We start from the raw sequence: 22,780 nt of genomic DNA on the forward strand, positions 1-22,780 counted from the left end.
TACTACAGTGTTAGTTTTACACAAAGAAGTTAGGAAATTTAAAGGATTAAGATTAATTTTAGTGGATTCACAAATATTTATTTATTTTTTATGGCTTTAATGAAAATTGTTGTCAAAACAACTAAACATGAGTAAGAATGTCATATTTTAAATTTATTATTATTATTCCAACTAAAAATTATTTTCTATATAGAGTTTATGAAAATAATCATATAAATTCATTTAATATAAATAATTAATGCACAACAATAAATAATTAATATATGCATTTACTCTATTGGCTAATTCAATGAACTAATACTTTAATATAAATGCAAACTTTGTTGAAGTAGAAAACTAAATAAAAAGAACTTCAAAAAATGCGCCACATGACATAATCTCATACTCTTTAACATGAGGTCTCTGCTTTTATATATATTGATATTGATGATTGGTTGATTGATTGCCTTGCCAACTAGTTAAATCCAATAGGACGAGAGAGAGAGAGAGAGAGAGAGAGAGAGAGAGAGAGAGAGAGAGAGAGAGAGAGAGAGAGAGAGAGAGAGAGAGAGAGAGAGAGAGAGACGCATAAATAAATAAACAGACTCTACAAATGAGCCAAACTAAACGCACAATTTTGGAAGTTTCAAATTAAATCCTGAATTTAAGATTGTTGTAAATTAAATCTTATAGTGTCACTAAATTCAAATCGATCTTGAATTTTCAACATCGTATTAATTTTTTTTTTTATACAAGATAAAATTTTTACTTTTGTCTAATTTAAGTGTATATGTGTATGAAGCTTTCTCTTAGAGACTTGAAACCTGACCCTTACCCATTACACCCACAAGCATTTATACTTGTAGAGTAACCATTGCATCAAGGGTGCGCGGTGGTACATTGTATAAATTTAAACCCTGAACTCTTCAAATTTGATTTAGGGGGCTTGATTTCCAGGAGTTTAAATTTATAATTAATTAGGCCCTCCAGTTGTTTCAAATAAACACATTTATGGGTCAAATTATCTCTCGCCTACTATGGAATTATGAAGAGAGAGAGAGAGAGAGAGAGAGAGAGAGAGAGAGTTGAGTTATAGTTTGCATTATTAAGAGGCAGCAGCATTATGAAGGGAATAGGGGCACTACATATAAAGGGAATAGTCACCATGATAAGTACGCCATACCAATTAGGCATATAGTATGTGGTATGTTCTGTTGTCAGATACTTTGAGAAAGTTGATGTTTTATATGCAAAACCATGAGCATATGTGTGTGTGTGTGTCTGCAATCTACGTAGTTTCTTTTAGCCTGTGTTACTGTGTTAGGATTAAAACTTTGGGCATTATTCAGCCCTTAATTCAATTTGTTTTGTACTTACACACAAAAGGAGGAGTTGGTATTTAGTGTCACCGTTAGCGGGAGAAGAAGGGAGAGCTTATTATAACACTATTAGGTTGGAACCCACTTCTCCAGAAAGTGAGAGAAAGAGAGGAGTATGGCTTTTTATCATGGAATTTCAATCATATTATTCTAGTATGATCCTTCTTTAGAATACTGAACAGAGACAAATGCATGAGAGGTAATGATGCAAAAATCCAAGATGCAAATCCATTTCTCTTGAGGAACATAAATGCAGTATGAGTTAAAGCTCTTCTGTCCATAGCATCATCGTGGGCATCTTGCAATTGATAGAATATAAACTATAAAGTAGAACACTACTTACAACACAAAAGGATGTTTATTCCCAGCATAACCAAATTCTTCCTAAAGGCTGAAATGTACAGTTAGTTAAAAAACTCCCACTAAAAAAAAATCTTTTCCTCACTCAAAGGATGAATAAAGTTTTACCCAAATCAAAAGAGAAAATGAAACACATCAAGATTCAATAAAGAACCCCACAGATACAGAAAGATTCCATTTCCAAATTCTTGAGAACAGAGCAACACAAAGCCTTAAAATGCACATTATAGAGATAACAGTGAGCTGCACATACCTCTCACGGTGAATCAGTGGTTTTGATTGGCTTCAAAAAGCTAGTATTTGGCTGCAAACCCAAGACTGAGAGAGCAAATTTAAAGAGGCAAGGTTGAGAGGGAAAAAGGAGTTCATGTATATACGTTGATAATGAGAGGGAAAGAAACTTTGTTTATAGTTGGTGTTGTATAGTTTTGGAATCTTTGTATATTCTATTACCCAAACCCTGTTTCCATTTTGGGTTGGGAAGTACACATGACGAACGGCTTGGGTCGGGCCAGGTTGTCTTAATAAACGGGTTAGAAAGCATCAAGCATGTTGACCCATAATGATACATTTTGATTTTTGATTTTTGATTTTTGATTTTTGATTTTTTTATAAAAATTTAAAAAAAAATCTAAAAAATTTTGGCCTTTAAATTTTAGCGTGGAAAAACATGAGGAATGTTATGTTCACAACATTTTCATAATACTTTCGCAACAAATATTAGGTGATATATTATTATTTGTTGTTACGGATGGACAAAAAAGTAATTTAGGTTTTGAAATTTAAATTAGAATTGATAACAACTTACTACGTATGATTTGTTATGAAAATGTTATGAAGATATTGTAAACGTAACGCTTCTCTAAAATAGTCTTTTGACAATTTATAGTCTTAATGGCTTTTGCTTCAGTAGTTTTAACGGCTTCAATTCACAAAGTTATGTAGGTTTTAGTTCATTTGGACTGATAGCATTGCTGTTGGCCAGTGAATTTTGTTGTGCTTGACATAGTTGAACGGATCCCATGTTAGTGTGGGTGTATTCTAATCACTTGTACTTTTTTTTTATTTTTTATTTTTATATATTATATTTTATGAGATTTGTATTTTATTACTGGGTTTATAGACTATTATAAACTTCTTGTGCCAATATGACCAAGTATCATTGTTTGGCAAAATATATAGATTTACCATTGTTTGTGAAATAATTAGGGATCTACCACTTTTTTTAAACTCGAGATTGTAAAACTCGAGTTCCATGGAAAAATTTTGATGTATCTCAAGTTCTAGGAATTCGAGTTCCATAAAAAAATACCATGACAAATATGAAAACTATTTTTTCAAAGAACTCGAGTTTTTGAAACTTGAGTTACATGGCAAATTTGAGTTTCAAAAAAGTGGTAGATTACTAAATATTTTGTTAACAATGTAAAGTGAGAGAGAAAGACTGAATAGTTTGTATATTAATATGTATGAAATAATGTACAATAGAGAGCCTTATATAGGCTAGATATGTGTGCAGTACAAGTAAATGGAGTAAACTACAAGTACAGTATACTGGGCTAAGCCCAATGAGCTAAACTAGTCTAAGCTATACGCCATACACTAACATCCCCCCTCAAACTCGAGGTGGCAAGGAGGAAGCCAACTGGAGTTTGGATATAAGATCTCGAAGACGACCAGGCGGGTGAGTCTTGGTAAAGATATCAGCAGGCTGGTCAGCAGAGGAGATGGAGAATAACTGGAGATTTCCTTTCTTAAGATGCTGGCGAGTGATGTGGCAGTCGATCTCAATATGCTTAGTGCGTTCATGGAAGACATCATTATGAGCAATGTAGATAGCACTACGATTGTCACAATAAAGAGGAGTGGCAGTGGGCTGTGGAGCATCCATGTCAGCCAAGAGCCAGCGAAGCCAAACAAGCTCACAAGTGGTGTCGGCAAGAGCACGATACTTAGCCTCAGTACTAGAACGGGAAACCACATCCTGCTTCTTGCTGCGCCACGAGACCAGAGAAGTACCTAACAGGAAACAGAAACCTGTGATAGAGCATCGATCAGTCGGATCACCTGCCCAGTCAGCATCTGAATAAGCATGAAGCTCGAGAGAAGATCGAGAGGAGTAATGCAGACCATGATAAAGTGTGCCTTTGACATATCGAAGAATCCGAAGAACAGCAGCATAGTGGACAGAACGAGGTGCATCCATGAACTTACTAACCATACCCACGGCATGTGAAATATCTGGACGAGTAACAGTGAGATAGATCAAACTGCCAACCAACTGACGATAGCGAGTAGCATCGGATATAGGTTCACCGTCCAAGGGTGTGAGCTTTGCATTGTATTCCAAAGGAGTGGAAACAGTCTTGTTATCAGTGACACTGGCTTTGGAGAGAAGATCAGAAGCATATTTAGCCTGGGAAAGATAGTATCCATTAGAGGATGAGGTAACCTCAAGCCCAAGAAAATAGCTGAGAGTGCCCAGATCTTTCATCTCAAAATGCTGACTAAGGAAGTTCTGAAGAGAGTAGATACCTGCAGAATCATCTCCAGTAATAATCATATCATCAATATAAAGAAGAATAAGAGTGATACCAGCAGAGGATCTTCGAACAAAGAGAGCAGTGTCATGAGGACTCGAAGTGAAACCCTACTGAGCAACAACTGAGCTAAACTTTTCAAACCAAGCTCGAGAAGCCTGCTTGAGGCCATAAAGAGCACGGCGAAGGCGGCAAACTTGATTGCCTGAGTGTGGATAGCCAGGGGGTGGTTGCATGTACACTTCTTCATGGAGGTCTCCATTGAGGAAAGCATTCTTCACATCCATTTGATAAAGAGGCCAACGGCGAACAGCAGCCACAGCAATGAGACATCTAACAGATGTAAGACGAGCAACAGGAGCAAATGTTTCCTCATTGTCAATACCATACTCCTGAGTAAAGTCCTTGGCAACTAGGCGAGCCTTGTATCGTTCAACAGATCCATCAGCCTTGGTCTTGATCTTGTAAACCTACCTACAACCTACTACAGACTGACCAGGAGGCAAATCAACCATATCCCACGTGTAATTCTTATGAAGGGCATCTAGTTCTTCATTCATAGCTTGCTGCCAAAGAGGGTCAGTATGAGCCTCACGATAGGTGTGAGGTTCATAGAGAGTGGCAAGGGCAAAAGAGCAATGGTAATCAGTGAGATAAGGGGGAGGAATGCTTACCCAAGTGGAACGACGAAGTTCAGGACCAATAGGAGACTCAGGAGAGGGTGGTGCCATAGGATCCAAGACAGGCGGGTCATATGCCGGAGACAGAACCGGAGATGAGTCGTCTGGAGAGGCAGTCGATGCTGAAGAATCCTCCACAAGTTCAGGATATAGAGGGAGGAAAAGATCAGTAAAAATGGGAGACTCTGAGGAAGAAGATGTAGGAAACTGCTGAAGACTCGTGAAAGGACGATGTTCCCAAAACTCAACATGACGGGAGACACGAAGGCGATGAGAAATGGGATCATAGCAGCGAAATCCCTTTTGAAACACACCATAACCAAGGAAACAACAGAGACGAGTACGAGGTTGGAGCTTTGTTCATTCATGAGGAGGAAGAGAGACAAAACAAGCACAACTAAAAACCCGAAGAGAGGAGTAGTCAGGAGTTTGACCATAGAGAAGCTCAAATGGTGATTTGTTGTGTGTAGTTGGTGAAGGAATACGATTAATAGTGTGCACAGTAGTGAGTGCGGCCTCACCCCAAAATCGCTCAGGAAGAGAGGCAGAAATGAGAAGGGTGCGGACAATATCAAGAATGTGACGATGTTTTCGTTCTGCACGACCATTTTGTTGAGAGGTGTAAGGACAAGACCGCTGAGGAAGAGTACTATGTCTGTCTAAAAAGGATAGGAAAGATTTATCATTATATTCTTGAGCATTATCTGATCGAAAAATTTTAACTGTGCGATTGAACTGTGTTTCAATCATTTTATGAAATGTTTGGTAAATAGACACAAGTTCAGACCTATGGTGAAGCAGCTAAATCCAAGTATACCGAGAAAAATCATCCACAAATATGACAAAATACTTAGATCCCCCCTCAGTGGGAACAGGTGTAGGACCCCAAATATCAGAATGTATAAGATCAAAAGGGGCAGAAGAAAAGGAGTCACTTTTATTAAATGGCAATTTTGTTTGTTTGCCAAAATGACAGGAAGTACAATCAAATTTTGAAAACTGAATTGAACCTAAATGACCTTGAGAAACTAACAATTGAAGACGAGATAAGGATGGATGACCAAGACGAGCATGCCATAGATCAGGTGAGGAGGTGACAGTGGTAGCAGCTGCAGAAACAACTTGTGAAGGAATCTTCAAGTCATGAACCTCAAACATGCGACCAACCTTACGGCCTGTCCCAAGCACTTGACCCGTACGGGGATCCTGCGCATCCACACCATGATTAGTAAATAGAAGATCTACGCCTAATTCGCAAAGTTGACCAACAGAAAGCAAATTAAGGGATAACTTTGGAATATGAAAAGTGTCACTAAGGGATAAACAAGGAGAAGAGATTGTTCCTTTATGACTAACAGGCATAGGAGTTCCATCAGCAGTGTAAATGGTGATTGGTTGTTCTAAGGGTGCCTTATCAGAAAATTGGGATTCATCAGGAGTCATATGGTTACAACATGCAGTATCAAAAAACCAAGGTTGTTTACCTGAGGTGACAGAAAGGGCAGTGGAAGTGCGGGATAAAACCTGTTGAACAACTGCCTCAATATCAGCCGTAGTAAGTGAGGAAGCCAAAGATGGACCTGTAGGAACCGATGGATCTGAAGGACATACAGCAGCTGCCTGAGGAAGAGAAGCTTTATTCTGCTCTTGCACAAATTTCTGTAGCTTACGACAAACAGAGATGTCATGGCCTTTGGCACGACAAAACTTGCAATGAGCACCTTTGGAAGACTGAGAGGTGGGACGTCCGAAGTTTATTCGCGGAGGAGCAGTGAATGCAACAATGGGAGGCTGTGGTGAGGGTGTAGCTAAGACATGATCAGATGATGTCATGTGATAAGTGGGCCGACGATTCTCCTAAAAAATGAGCTCCTTTATTGCAGCATCAAGAGAAGGAGTAGGAGACCGGCTAATTAGAGAAGCTTGAGTAGGCTCAAAATCCTCACGTAAACCCATCATGAAGTGCATAAATCTATGGCGATCCCGATATTTGACAAAGAGCTCAATGTCCTTAGAACACACCAGTGGAGGATCTGCAGCAGAGAGTTGTTCCCACATAGTAGAAGTCTGAGAATAAAAATCAGAAATAGACTGACCTGTCTCTTGGCGCATTTGATAAAGTTTTGATTCAATGTGAAACTCCAAGCTTGAATCATTAGTGCAGTTATAACGATCGGCCAAAAATTTCCAAGCAGCCTCAGCAGTTTCAAGACGAGGAAGAAGATTATGAATGGAGGGAATAGAGGTATTGATAAACCCAGATAAGATCTTACTCTGAATACTCTCCCATTCTTCTATACGTTCTTCATAATCATCTGTTGGAACAGCAGTCTTGGAAGACTCTTCAGTAGCTGTGGCTTTGGACTTAGGGTTTGGTACTGGCTTAGGAATTGAACCAGTCACATATCTCCACAGTTTACGACCCTTGAGAAAGACGGTCATATTCTGAGACCATGCATGATAGCTAGTAGGACCATCCAACATGATGGTGATAGGACGTATGATATCTCGTTCACTTTGTTGAGCCATAATGAAGAAAATGACCAAAAAGTGAGATTTAGATACCTCAAATACAGAAACGGAGCCCAAAATCAGAATCTACGCGAAAAACTGAGCAAGACAGGTCCTGTTGAAAATTTTTGACTTGGTCAACGGTCAACGGTCAGAGTCAACGGTCAAAGTCAACGGGCAGGTCTGATCCAGTCAACGGCTGACGTGTGCTGACGTGGCAGGGTGACGTCACACTAGGGCTGACGTGGCAGTTTGCGAAACGCAGCTGGCGCGTGGGGCGCGTGTAGAACGTTTGGTCTGGCGCGTGAGGCGCGTGAGTGAGAGAGACGGCGCGTGGCGGCGCGTGCTCGTGAGGCAGAAACTTCAGGCGGTGCGTGGGGGCGCGTGTGAAGTGTTTTTTGGCCGTTCTTGGTTGGGTTTTGCTCGGGATTGTCTGTTCTGTCACTCAATGCCTTTGCTTTGACAGTTGGATGAGCAGAACAATGAGATCCGAGAGTTGCTGGACTGTGGGCGTGACGGCGGTGACTCGCTTCTGACAGTGGCTACTGGATGAAGGCGAGGGCAGCGGAAGAACGCCGGAGATGTCCACAGGAACCAGAAAGTCAGAGGATTGGCTCTGATACCATGTTAACAATGTAAAGTGAGAGAGAAAGACTGAATAGTCTGTATATTAATATGTATGAAATAATGTACAATAGAGAGCCTTATATAGGCTAGATATGTGTGCAGTACAAGTAAATGGAGTAAACTACAAGTACAGTATACTGGGCTAAGCCCAATGGGCTAAACTAGTCTAAGCTATACGCTATACACTAACATATTTCACAAACAATGGTATATTGTTAGATATTTTGCCAAAAAGTGCTATATGGCCATTTTGACCAAACTTCTTGTGTCGTCTATGATTGTTTTGTTTTGTTTTGTTCGTTCAGTTTGAGCTTAACTTTATTGGATCTGGTTAATGTATATGTATACATTAATCATTCATTTTAAGAAACTTTTATAAGAAATTGAAAAGGTTGAAAATAGAATAAACCATGTAGGAAGTAGGAACACAAATAAATGACTTCCGGTCATGGACCATAAGAAATTTCTTCCCTCTTGCCAAAAACTTAAAGAGTGAAACTGTGAAAGTCAAACCACAAGCAATTATGTCTGGCCTGCAATGAAAAACTTACACTTAACCCACCAAAAGTCCCATGAATTTTGATGAACAGCTAATGGTAAAATTATGGTAGATTATAAATATATTTCTTTTCTTTTTCTTCCTCTTGAATGCCTTTTCACCAATTGTTGCCAATCTATAAAATTCTCCAGTTGAATGCTATTAAACTAGCAATGTTTTAAGCATCCATTTGTAGGGGCAAACAACCGGGTTACTGGGAATCTTCTTTTTGGATCAAACAGAATGCTGCTACAAGGACCATAGGGTCACCTAAGATACAAGAAGTTTTTAAGAGGTCAGAATTTCGGGTCTTGGTATTCAGGAATAGTAAGTTTACTAGAGTTTCAATTAAAGGTTGACCTTCAAAGTTCAGACAAAAAGAAAATAAAGGTTGATCTATACTCATTTGGAATTGGATGGATTAAAAGACAAAAGTAGTGATGCCCTTGGCGCTATTGATCCTCTTTAAGTTCTTTAACATCTCAACCACAACCACACAGCCACACAGGCCTAATGTTGATGCGATTTTGGTTGACATTAATTAGGATGGTGCTAATTTCTTTTCCTTTTTGGCGTATTAGCCATGTTTTTCACAAGGAAAACCAACGAGCTGCTATTTTTTTCTTTGACTGGAAAGATTCCCAGCTCTGTTTTGCGCGCGGTAGCAGATGGCTTTGGAGCCTCTTTAACCTATCCAGATTATTATACAAGTTTTGACGTCATTCATCCAGTGAGGGAGAGAGGTGATTGAAATTGAATACTGCTAAAGCTACAACAATTTTACTACAAATATATTTACAAACTAATGTGAAATAAACATGATTGGTAGATTTACAATCTAAAAACTTATGATCTGCTGGGTGGCTCAGCATGAGAAGGAGGGATCCTTAACATCACTCCCAAAATAAACACCAATTGGTTAGAGTAATTCTAGGATGCTACAAACATAAACTTTACAAACTAACATGCTACCAATCACAAAAATAATTCAAATATTCATTTATTATGTTATTTAAGTTGTACAATTATATTCTTGTCACATCAATTTGTACGTTTTTTTGTGTTAAAATTTATGGTAGCATTAACATTTTCGATTTGGGTATATAAGTGTGTCATGTTCCAGTTAGAGCAAAGCACACATTCGTATGTCAATGATTTGATGGAATTTACGTGTATATATTTTCAAAAATATATGAGTCAAGTCTCATATTGTAGGCATAATGATTGCATATTAAAGTTATATCAACATCCCTTGATTTTTTTTTTTTGAGAACATCCCTTGATTTATACATTGGGCGTATTCAATTTTTAAATACCAATAATCAAATTGCTAGATTCACAGCCAAGAAACAACGTATTTGTTAGCAAAGTTTTGGAGATTGAGAATGAAATAGAAACTAAAAAGCATTTTAGCTGAAAATACCCCCGAGTTTTAGCTTTAAAAGAAACTAGCCATAGACCCACCAATGCGTGGGAATATATAAATATTATATGATTGGGTGTAGTATATGAAAAGTAATAATTAATTCAAGTATTATCTTTACAAAAAAAAAAAAAAATCTATAAAGTATTTTTTTTCTTTTTATATCTACAAATATATCATATTATTATTTTTTGTATGTTTGATTAATATTTTTCTAAGGTGAACTATATTTTCTTCTCTCTCTCTCTCTCTCTCGGATTTTTTTCTTTCTTATAATTCTATTTAAGGTTGATGGCTTTTTTTAAAAAAAAAATGTGTTATGATATTATGTTATTTTAATTTCTCATTACAAAGTCTTCTCTCTCCCTTTTATATAGTTTCACTTGAATTTTGATTTGGGTTAATACTTAGTTTTTTTTTAGGTAATAAGAGTAATATTATCATGATGAAAAAAAAAAAAAAAAACCAAAGAAAAAACAAAACAACAACAAACAATATCAAAGAAAAAATAACCCAAGGGACAATTCTAAGAGTAGAAAGAAACTCAATGATAGAAAAACAATTCAAAGCACCTAAAAATGCCTACCAATTTTTTGGGTGATAAATTATTATAAAGTCTATCTTTTATTCCTTTTGTTTCATCTTAATTTTGGTTAAGATAATATTGTAAATTTGTAATGAATTTATACTATTATAATAATCGCATTGCCATTAGGGTGTGATTCATTAAGGTTTGTTGCCATTTCAAATTCCCATTGTAACCCCTAAAACCTCCAATTACACATTCCATTCTTCACTTAAATGTAATATAATTTATTATGTTCTTCACTTATAGAGTTGAAAACCACATCCGTCTAGAATTGGAAAAGAATCAGGCAGTGGCGGAGCTAGAATTTTAGTCTAGAGGGGGCAAAATTAAAAAAATATATTAAAAGTAAAATTAATCTAAAAAATATTAATCAATAATAATAACAAAACAATGGTAAGAAAATATGAATATATTTCATAGTATTAAAAAAAAAAAAAACAAACAAAAATAACCAATTCATAGTCATAGCTACAACAAATTTTACAAATTGATGTGGTAAAAATGTGAGTAGTGTTACTTGAACAATATAATGAATATATGTTTGAAATTATTTTTTGTGATTGGTGAGATACTAATTTGTAAGACGTAAGTTGTAAAATTTATAATATTTCTAGCATCACTTAATAATAAAATGCTATGAAATGTATCACAGTGAAAATGGTAAAAATAAAGATATTAAATAAAAAATAAAAAGTAGTGAAATAGGTGCAAGACAGACAAAAACTGCTTATGAGAATAGTAAAATGGTGAAGAGGTTACATGGTTCGGGAGAATAACCTTTTCTTCCTTTCTTTTTCCTAGGTCACTTTCAAGTGGGTGTCCTTTTTTTTTTTTTTTTTTTTTTTTTTTCTCAATGTCTCAGGGACTAACTAGAGTAGACTATGCAAGGATGTTTTAGGAGTCAGAGGGGGCAGGTGCCCCCCCTCGCCCCCCCTCTGGCTCCGCCCCTGGACTCAGGTATCATCTTTGCATCACAATATTTGCTTAAATTTATAGATGATTGTCCCTTGAAGTTTAGAGTAATTCGGATTGTTTACAATATTTGAATGGAATCACCTCTATCTCTAATTGTATTGTATCATTACTCTCACTCAAATTGTTGGATGAATTAATGAAATACTTGATTCATGCTCTACACCCCCAAAACCCATTAAAATAGGTTTAGACTTTAACTGAGATGAAGTGAGGTAATATTCAGGTAGAATCTGAGTTTTTGGGCTTCAAGGAAGGTATAAGCTTTAATTTTTTTCTCTTTGTTTAACGTTTTAATTAGATAATATTAAAATATTATTAGAATTTATATTTTAATATAATGGGGTCTTCAACCTTGGATGCTGTAGGTATGGGAGACGTCCGGATATTGTTGTCCAATGGATCTGTTTGGTTACTGGAGAAGGTTCAACATATTCCTGACCTGAGGAGGAATATGATTTCTGTTGGACAACTTGATGATGAAGGGCATGTAATACTATTTGTTGGTGGTACTTGGAAGGTTACAAAGGGAGCCAGATTATTGGCTCATGGAAAGAAAACTGGTACTCTATATATGACCTCAAGTCCAAGAGACACAATTGCAGTTGCTGATGCAAGTACTGATACAAGCTTATGGCACCGTAGACTTGGTCACATGAGTGAGAAAGGGATGAAGATGCTGCTGTCAAAAGGAAAACTACTAGAATTGAAGTCCATTGATTTTGACCTGTGTGAAAGTTGCATCTTAAGAAAGCAGAAAAATGCGAGCTTCTTGAAAACTGGCAGGACACCAAAGGCTGAAAAATTGGAATTAGTACATACTGATTTGTGGGGGCCTTCTCTAGTTGCATCCCTTAGAGGTTCAAGGTACTACATCACTTTCATTGATGACTCAAGCAGAACGGTATGGGTTTATTTTCTGAAAAATAAATATGATGTATTTGAAACTTTTAAGAAGTGGAAAGCCATGGTTGAGATAGAAACAGGTTTGAAAGTAAAATATTTGAGGTCAGATAATGGAGGAGAGTACATAGATGGAGGGTTCAGTGAGTATTGTACTGCACAGGGAAGACCATTTCTGGGACACCACAGCAGAATGGTGTGGCTGAGCGCATGAACAGAACTCTTAATGAGCGTGCTAGAAGTATGAGGTTGCATGCTGAACTACCAAAAATTTTCTGGGCTGATGCTGTTAGCACTGTAGCTTACCTGATAAACTGAGGACCATCAATTCCTATGGAGTTCAGACTTCCTGAGGAGGTTTGGAGTGGTAAAGAGGTAAAGTTTTCAAACTTAAAAGTTTTTGGTTATATTTCTTATGTTCATATTGATTCTGATGCTCTTAGTAAACTTGATGCAAAGTCTAAAATATGTTTTTTCATTGGTGATAAGAAATTTGGTTATAGGTTTTGGGATGAACAAAACAGGAAAATCATCAGAAGTAGAAATGTGATATTTAATGAACAAGTTATGTACAAGGACAGGTCAACTGTAATGTCAGATGTTATAGAGATAGATCAAAAGAAATCTGAGTATGTCAATTTAGATAAATTGACTGAAAGTACTGTCCAGAGAAGGGGTGAAGAAGATAAGGAGAATGTAAATTCACAGGTAGATCTGAGTACACTTGTAGCCAAAGTTCGCAGATCTTTCAGGAACATTAGACCTCCACAGCGTTATTCACTTGTTTTAAATTATCTCCTTTTGACTGATGGTGGTGAGTTAGAGTGATGAAGCCTTGCAAGATGAGAATTCAAGCAAGTAGGAGTTAGCCATGAAGGATGAGATAGATTCCTTGTTGGGGAATTAGACATGAGAACTGACTAAATTGCCAGTAGGAAAGAAGGCTTTGCACAACAAGTGCGTATACAGAATAAAGAATGAGCATGATGGTAACAAACATTACAAGGCCAGATTAGTTGTTAAAAGGTTCTAACAGAATGAGGGCATTGACTACACAATGATATTTTCTCCAGTTGTGAAGATGTCAACAATCAGACTGGTATTGGGAATGGTGGCTGCAGAAAACTTACATCTTGAGCAGTTAGATGTAAAGACAACATTCCTTCATGGTGACTTAGAGGAAGACCTTTACATGATTCAGCCAGAAGGGTTCATTGTTCAGGGACAAGAGAATCTAGTCTGCAAACTGAGAAAGAGCTTGTATGGCCTAAAACAAGCTCCTAGATAGTTGTACAAGAAATTCGACAGTTACATGCATAGAATTGGGTTCAAGAGATGTGAAGTTGATCACTGTTGCTATGTTAAGTCTTTTGACAATTCTTACATCATATTACTGTTGTATGTGGATGATATGCTTATTGTAGGGTCTAGCATTGAGGAGATTAATAATATGAAGAAGCAATTATCCAAACAGTTTGCAATGAAGGATTTGGGAACTGTAAAGCAAATCCTTGGTATGAGAATCATTAGAGAAAAGGCTAATGGTACATTGAAACTTTCACAATCAGAGTATGTGAAGAAAGTTCTTAGTAGATTCAACATGAATGAAGTTAAACCAGTAAGCACACCTTTGGGTAGTCACTTCAAACTAAGCAAAGAACAGTCACCGAAGACAGAAGAAGAAAGGGAAAATATGAGCAAGGTGCCCTATGCCTCAACTATTGGCAGCTTGATGTATGCTTTGGTGTGTACAAGGCTAGACATTGCACATGCAGTGGGAGTTGTGAGCAGATTCATGAGTAGGCCTGGAAAGCAGCACTGGGAGGCAGTCAAGTGGATTTTGAGATATCTGAAGGGTTTATCAGATACATGTCTTTTCTTCACAGGTGCAAGTTTGAAACTGCAAGGTTATATAGATGCCGATTTTGCTGGTGATATTGACAGTAGAAAAAGTACTACTGGGTTTGTTTTTACTCTAGATGGTACAGTTATATCATGGGCTTCAAATCTACAAAAGATTGTCACTTTGTCTACTACAGAAGCTAAGTATGTTACAACAACTGAAGCTGGAAAGGAGATGATTTGGCTACATGGTTTCTTAGATGAATTGGGTAAGAAGTAGGAGATGGGCATTCTACACAGTAATAGTTAGAGTGCAATCTTTCTTGCCAAAAATTTAGCTTTTCATTCAAAGTCAAAGCATATACAGATAAAATACCACTTTTATCCGTTACCTTGTTGAAGATAAGCTAGTGATACTTGAGAAGATTTGTGGATCTAAAAACCCGGCAAACATGTTGACTAAGGGTGTCAGTATTGAGAAGTTGAAGCTGTGTGCAGTTTCAGTTAGCCTTCTAGCTTGAGGACAAGAGGATGAGTTGCAGGGATGAGGGATTGTTTTTGGAGGATTGCAGTTTGATGTTGGTGATTGAACTAGTCTCTAAGTGGGAGATTTGTTGGGTTTTGTGGAGCCTAGTTGTGTTTGATTCGATTGACGACTCGACCCGACTCGAATAATGTTGCGTGGTTTTTAATGAGAGATTTATTGAGGCTTAGTCCATGGAGCGAAGGCTTGGGCCAATAGGCCCAAGTTGAAGCACTCATGGACAAGCCTCCTAGAGGTTCGGGGGCAACGCCCTCGGGAAAATTTTTTTTGGCTTGTTTTGTGTATAAAACGCAATTGTGTGATTAGGGTTTGTGTTGTTGCCGTGTTTTTAGTGAGAGAAAAACTGTAGCCGCACTTTGTACTTTTCCCTGATAATAGTGAAATTCCTGCAACTCCGTGGACGTAGGCAAATTGCCGAACCACGTAAATATTGTCTTGTCTGTGTGATTGGTTTCTTTGGCATGTGTTTTCTCTATTTTTTGTTTCTCACAGGTTGGGATTTCGGTTAAATTCCCTTCAATTACTGCAACCAAGTTCGCTTAAGAAGAATAGAACTGCATGTTGCATGTGTGCCTAATAAATGCTTGACGAAGTTCTTTATACCAACTTCTATAATGCTCCAGTGAGAAACAAAGCTGCCGTATCACCTCTCTTTTCTCCTCAGCCCCATCTGAGATGAGAACTATCTTGCTATCTACTTCTTTCTCTAGCTCCTTCACTTTCACTCTTTGTTCATCTACTAGATTCTGTCCCTAAAAAAAATTTCGGATTAGAGCTTCTATATCATGGCACAATCCAGTAGGTAATTTGAAGCATGACACCATATAAGTAGGTAATGCTTGAGCCACCGCCTTCATTAAAACCTCTCGTCCTGCTTGAGATAATAGTTTCCTCTCCCATCCTTGCAACTTCTTCCACACCCTTTGTTTGATGTTCTCAAAGCTCTCTTTCTTTTTTCTACCAATAAAAGACGATAGACCTAAATATTTTTCATATTGTTGGACCATTGACACCCCAAGAGCTATTTTAATTGTATCCTGCAAATCCTGTGGTGTTGACTTGCTGAAAAAAAAAAGAAAAAGAAAAGGGTTTTGCTCTATTGATCTGTCTGCAAAAAAGAGATGTGTTAGTCGAGGTCCATTCCGGTAAATAAAAACACCCCTTATGTCTCCCAGTGTCTTAGCTCTTTTCAACAGCCCATGAAATCCTTCTGTGCACAAGAGGAATAAATATGGTGAGAGAGAGTCACCTTGGCAAAGACCTCTAGTTGGTGTAATATGCTCATGTGGTTCCCCATTGATCAAAATTGATTAAGTCGCTATAGAAATACACTTCATCATTAATTTTTTCCAGGTATTAGCAAATCCCTTTTTTTTTTCATAAACTTTTCCATGTACTCCAATTTCACTCTATTGTAAGCCTTGCTCATATCCAATATCATATAACCTGTGTTACCCGTAGAGTGATTTCTTATAAAATGTAAAGTTTCAAAAGCCACTATGATATTGTCTGAAATTAAGTGTTCAGTCATGAAAGTGCTTTGATGTTCAGAAATAAGATGTGGAAAAATTCTATCTTAACCTGTTCGCCAGAACCTTGAAAAATACTCTGTATAAAACATTGCTGAGACTAATATGGTGATATTGTGAAACATATTTAGGATTTTTTTACTTTGGGAATCAAAGTGATAAAAGAATGGCAAAGTGCACTGAGGAGAGTACCCGAATTTAAATAAATTAAGATAGCCTCAGTAATGTCATTACCTACCAAAGACCAGTAGCTTTGATAAAAAAATAGAGGCATACCATCCAACTCAGGTGACTTTAGGGGTACCATCTGTTTCAATGCAAGTTCCACTTCTTGGGCTGTAAATTCTTTTGTCAACTGTCTATTCGTATTGTCTATCACTGCAGTTGGGATTTGTTCCAGAATTTCATCAAAGCTGTTTGGATTGCTTGATGTAAAAAGATGCTAGTAAAAACATACCACAATATCAACCACACGGCCAATATGTAATCCACTACCCTTCTTCATCATAGAGGCCCTTGATATAATTCCTTTGACGTCGTTGTGTTGTTTTGCTATGAAAGAACCTTGTGTTTTTATCTCCGTCCTTCAGTCATTGAATTTTTTTACGTTGAGCCCACATACTAACCTCACGATCCAAAAGCATATTTATTTCTATTTCTAGTTGCTTCATTTGACTAGTACTCCATCCATTCATAGCCAACTTCTCTACCTTTTCAAATAATTTTATTTTCTTCTCTAGCTCTCAGCAAACATTCCTAAAATTTTGTTTGCTCCACTTTGTCAACTCCTTTCCACATGTATCAATTTTTTTTCAGAATTTTTAGTTCCCTCGATTCCTCATTATTTTCCTTCCAAACCACTTCAACCATATCGCCACATCCTTTTTCAGTTATCCACATCTATTCAAATCTAAAGGGCTTCTATTGTCTATAATCCATACCATCGGGCACTATCCAAAGAGTTTTGTGATCTGATGTAGTGACGTCAAGGTGGTATACCCTAGTATCAGGAAATAAAGAGAACCAATCAGTAGTTGCTACTACTTTGTCAAGGCGTTCCCAAACTCTGTCTACAATGGATCTTTTGGCTAAGAACACAATAGAGGGATCTTTTGGAGGGATCAATGAGTTTCTTATATTCAAATTATCCTAGCTTCATCTGTCCATCTTTCGTCTAAAAACACAACGGAGGGATCTTTTGCCCACACCATGTATGCGAGTTATTTTCTATTCCTTGGTTCTCAAGCCCCCAGCAATTCCAACATAAGAAACTCATTGCTTCTGGTAGGGCTAGGAACTAGCCTTTGCCGATATCATTTTGCTTGCTTTGTCCACCTGAGAAACCAATCTTCTCAACTTTAGTAATTCAAGTTGACTCTCCTCATCTCTAGTAGCTCTTTTATCTCCCACTGCCTCTTCCATAATTATGTTGGTTCCTAAATTAGTCCTAGTAATCCGTTTCCATCTTCCTTCATGTATCTCAGTGCTATTGGATATGTCTGATAGTGATGACAAGGGCACATAAGTTGGGGGGTTAGAGTGAATCACACGTGAGTAGACTTTTGCTGAGGGAGGTCTCTCATTAATTGTAAAAGAATCCGGAATATTTTCTTTGTTAGTGCCCTTATCTAAATCCAAAAAATAAAATCCTAGATCGAATCAAACTTGCATAGAAAACAGTCTGTTTCCTGAATACTTGCTTCAAACAACTCATTTGATATTTTTCCTTCCACATAATTCGAGTTAGTAAAATTCAAATTATTGAGATTTGTTTGACCCACGATTCCTGGATTGGAAAGTCCCATATTCTCCTCCTAAAAATCTGGAATATTAATTGCAGGTTGTAAAGCCACCTCTATTTCCTTTTCAGGCCGTATGATCTCTAGGGAAGGACCCCCCATGCGAACCACCACCACTGACGGTCGTTCAATCGGGTTTGGAGATGTTGTCAAAGAGGAAGCACCAATTTTATTCGAATAAAAGCTAGGGACTATGACAACATTCATCCTTGTTGACATGAAAGGTACTGCTTGTATCCATTGTCCAAAGTACTGGGATTATATCTGTAGTGTACCATCACTCTCTAATCGTAACTCGCAATCTCTATCAACATGTGTAAGACAACTAAACCAATAGCAAAGATTTGGCAGACATTTGTGAGATTCCATGCCCCCAACCCCATTTTGGGTGTTGTTGGGCCAAACTCATGTAAATGGGTGGAGTTGTGTTATTACTTCTCAAAATAAAGGTTCGATTGATTATATTTTCCCCTTTAAATTAAGGGTTTTATAATGGAGTCATCACTTATTTAATTATTGGAATAAATAAGAAAACCAAAATTGAAAAATTTCTCATTTTATTGATTTGCAAATGAATTTACATTGATCATTAGAAATTACATGGCTTTGGTTTTAGATACAATCTAAAATAAAGTACATGACTTTGTTTCTTAGTTACAATCTAGAAATTGAAAATTACAAGGATAAGCATTGATCTATCAACTCTTGATCTAAGCTCGAAGGCTATGTTACAAGGTGGGAAGGTGTTAGGCATCCACCTTACTCGATGAAACCAGTCTTCTAGACTATAGTGACTAACATTCATATCATATCATTCAATATGTTATCAATCAATTTGCATGTTGAATTTAATGTGTGTGCATGTGATAAACCCTAATTCAATTTATTAAGCATTGCATTTGGATTGAAAAATAAATTCTAGTGAATGTGTGTGGATGGTGATATCCTAGATTCAAGAATTTGAAAGAATTATGAAACAAACATCTTTTTCATATTTTTGATGTGGATTTAAGATCAAAGCGAGTGTTATGCATGAACATGTGATGAACAACCAAGAACATGTAAAGAACACATAAGAACATTTAAGAAAATTTAAACATATTCAAGAGAATTTAAATAATTACTATCATGCTTTAATCTTAAATTCTCAGCATGATAACACAAAAAACAAGCTTGGAAAATGGATTATACCTTCATGCAAGATTCATATGGTGAAGGAGGAGACTCTTGGTAGAGGTCCTAAGGGTGGAGGAAAAGAAGAATTAGGAGAGGGAGAGTGAGTCTCACTCAATAACTTGAGTCTCAAGAAAACCAAATTATGACAAGACTACTCTACTTTACTAGAACTCAAGAGAGGAGAAGAGAAGGGGTTTTTGTGTGCTTTGGAATGGAGGAGAAGGGGGGGTTTATATAGTAGTGGTGGAGAAAATATGAATGGAGGATCATTTAATAAGGGTTGACAAAGAATCAGGAACCTAGACCTTATTTTAGCATTTGGGAAAATCAGATGCATTAAATGTAGAGATTGGTGGGAGTGAGGAGCAAGCAAAATTTGGTTTTCCCATAACTACTATAACAACATGTAGAGCCAACTTCAAAAAATTATATCTTTCTCAATTTTGATCAGAATTGTCTCGTTCTTGTACTCAAATTGAAGCTCCGGGTGTCTAGTTTCTGGGAAAATTTACCTCATTCACAGATTCAAAATATTCTGAAAGATATCAATGAAATGGTGAGCAGATATCATTTGTTAGAAAATAATTTCAGCACAATTAACATTAATAGGTTCCAAATTAGTTTCCAATTAGCATTAATAGGCTCCAATCACTCCCATTTCAAACTTAATTGGTTCCAAATTTATCCTAATTAAAAAGATAATTGCACAAATTACTCATTGAATAATTAATGTTTGAATATCTAATTAATTAAGTGTGTGCAACCTTACCATAAAATGTAGTCCTAGCCAATTAAATTATGACACTTCATTAATCTCAAATTGATTATAATTATAATCAATTGAAATCAATTGTTTATAATCACATATAGTTAGACTCAATTTGTGATAGTGTATCTCGGCCATTAAAACTTGATTTGATGATAATTTTCAATATAATGGTCTAATTAGGGCGTATGACCAGTCAATTTGATCATTACAGCATCAAGATCATTTTGGTGGAATGAGATTAAAGATCTAATGACCAAAAATTAAGATGCATATTTCCAAGGTGAAATTACCCTTTTACCCTCCATGTAAGGTTAAATACGGGTTGTAAAATGGGGTGTCAACAACATTCATATTTGAAAGAGACCCACAATTCTCTACCATTTTCAAGTGATATCACCCACCCACGCACGACACAAAGGTTGGGAGATATCCAAAGTGACGCAAACTCGTATAAAACCATCCCCTTTTATGTCTGTGACTTTTGGCATTTTACACGGTACCAATGATTGCACAGATTTTTTCGGCCACACTTCTAGTTTTGAATCTTACTAGTATTTCGTGTACCTAAACCCAAAAAGTAACCAAGTTAAAATCCATATCACAAAAATCAATATACTTATTATATCACTGTAACACCATAAGGTGTTTATCAAAGCTCCAAGGTTCCGTTGATAAGATTTTTTTCTGTCTAAGTTTTGTTATCAAAGGTAAACAAAACTATATGATCCTCCTCCTTCTTGACCTCAAACCCATTTCTTGATCTTTGAATTGGGTTAAAAGTTTTTGCAATAGTGTCAATATTAAGTGCACATTTCATCAAGAATTTTGCTACAATAACAAATTCTAGCACCGCCTCTTCCTCTTCTAGATAGAGATTAGTGCCCTCACGGTGAGAAAGAGTTAGGCAACTCCACGCTTTTGTTAGGTTGTCCATTGGATGAAAAGATAGAATTTGGAAAGGATAGAAACTGTTTCCCAAGCCCTTCTCTCTCCGAATCCAAAATGAGCAAGGAAAGAGTTGCAATCTTTATATATTGAGCAAGTAATCTGAAATATGGCATTCCGTTTCGAAGCACTTGTTTATAATCTCTCAATTGTCGGTCGTTGCTCATCATCGATCATCACAACCTCCTACGATGGTGCATCGTCATTGTCACAGCAGCAGTAAACTCATCATCGTCATCGTGCTGCATCGTCATTGTCATTGAAAAATCTGTACATGTATATGTATTACTTTGAAAACCCAATAATATATTCATTGTACGAGATTGCATTACCAAACCCTCTCCCTCCTACACCTGCTCGAATAGAAGAGTATCCCGACCTAATTCCACTCCCAAAATCAAAATCAAATCCAATCCTCCAATTTAAAAGGTGAGAGTATCCTGTTGGCATGTGTTGCGTTTTATTGGGTTCGAAGTTATACTTCTTCGGTGGCAAACGTGATGATTTTCGTGTTTTGGAATCCTTAGACTATGTTGATGAAGATGTCAAGATCAAGTACAAGGATGTTAAACGAGATAGATTTTCGAAAAAAGTCTTTGCTTTTGACACCGTCACCACCACTGCCACCACCACTATTGCCACCGTGATGAAAACCGGAAAGAATTCCCCCTCTCCTTTTTTATTCGATTAGAAGATTTACGTGCTTGGAAGCTCTAGCTTTTATGCACCTGGAACCAGAAGAGACTCAAACTCTAAAAAATGATATAAAAAAGCTCTCTTTGTTTGAGTTCTATGATCCTGAACTTGATGAGTGGACCCTCTTGCCAAGTCCCTTACTTAGGAACGATCCTCCCACTGAATGGGTGGGGCATGCTATTTTGGGAGAATGAAGGAAGGTTCTTTTTCTAGATCATCGTTCCCATCTCTACTATTTTGATCTCCAAAAACTTGTATGGTTAAATTACTCCTCAAGCCTTTCCTACTCCTACTCTGATGCCTTCTATAGAGGGAGGATTGAGTTTATGGATGGTACCTTTTATGGATTGAGTCGCAATCACAACTTCACAATAGCTGCAATGAAAGTCCCATCTAAGGATGAGGATGTGGAGAAGAAGGCTTCAGTTCAGTTTCTCTCCAACAAATAAGTGGGTTTGGGTATGGTTAATTTTCCTCCACAAGTGACATCCTCTAGAAGCTTTCTTCACTTGGGAAATGGATTCTTTGCTTATCTTTTGTCTGGCATGCCTCTGGCTTCCAGCAATAATCTTGATGAACACGACAAAAAAAAACGTGTTCTTAGCAACCTAATTTTTCAGGCCATCTCGGGGACATACATGGAAGATCACGCCCAGGCTAAATTCCTGTATTCCATCCATTATAAAATCAATTCTACCTTCTCAAATCAAGGGGGAATCCTTGGCTGCTTCTCTGTTGGACCCTATGTATTGTCGACTTGGACCAAAGAGGATGCCTATGCAACCATTACCCAATCTTTGCATCCCAATTCTATGGAGGCTAAAAGGGATAAGGATGTTAGAGTATAGTAATTGCTACAACTAGTGTCGAGGCAACACAAGTGGACAATGTTGTTCATGACGGCAACACAGATACTGAAGATGATTTCAGTATGACTATAGGGTCCAGGTTGCTAGGTAAGAGAAAGGCCATTGATTAC

This window comes from Quercus lobata, chromosome 8 (genome assembly GCF_001633185.2).
Source record: "Quercus lobata isolate SW786 chromosome 8, ValleyOak3.0 Primary Assembly, whole genome shotgun sequence".
Lineage (NCBI taxonomy): Eukaryota > Viridiplantae > Streptophyta > Magnoliopsida > Fagales > Fagaceae > Quercus > Quercus lobata.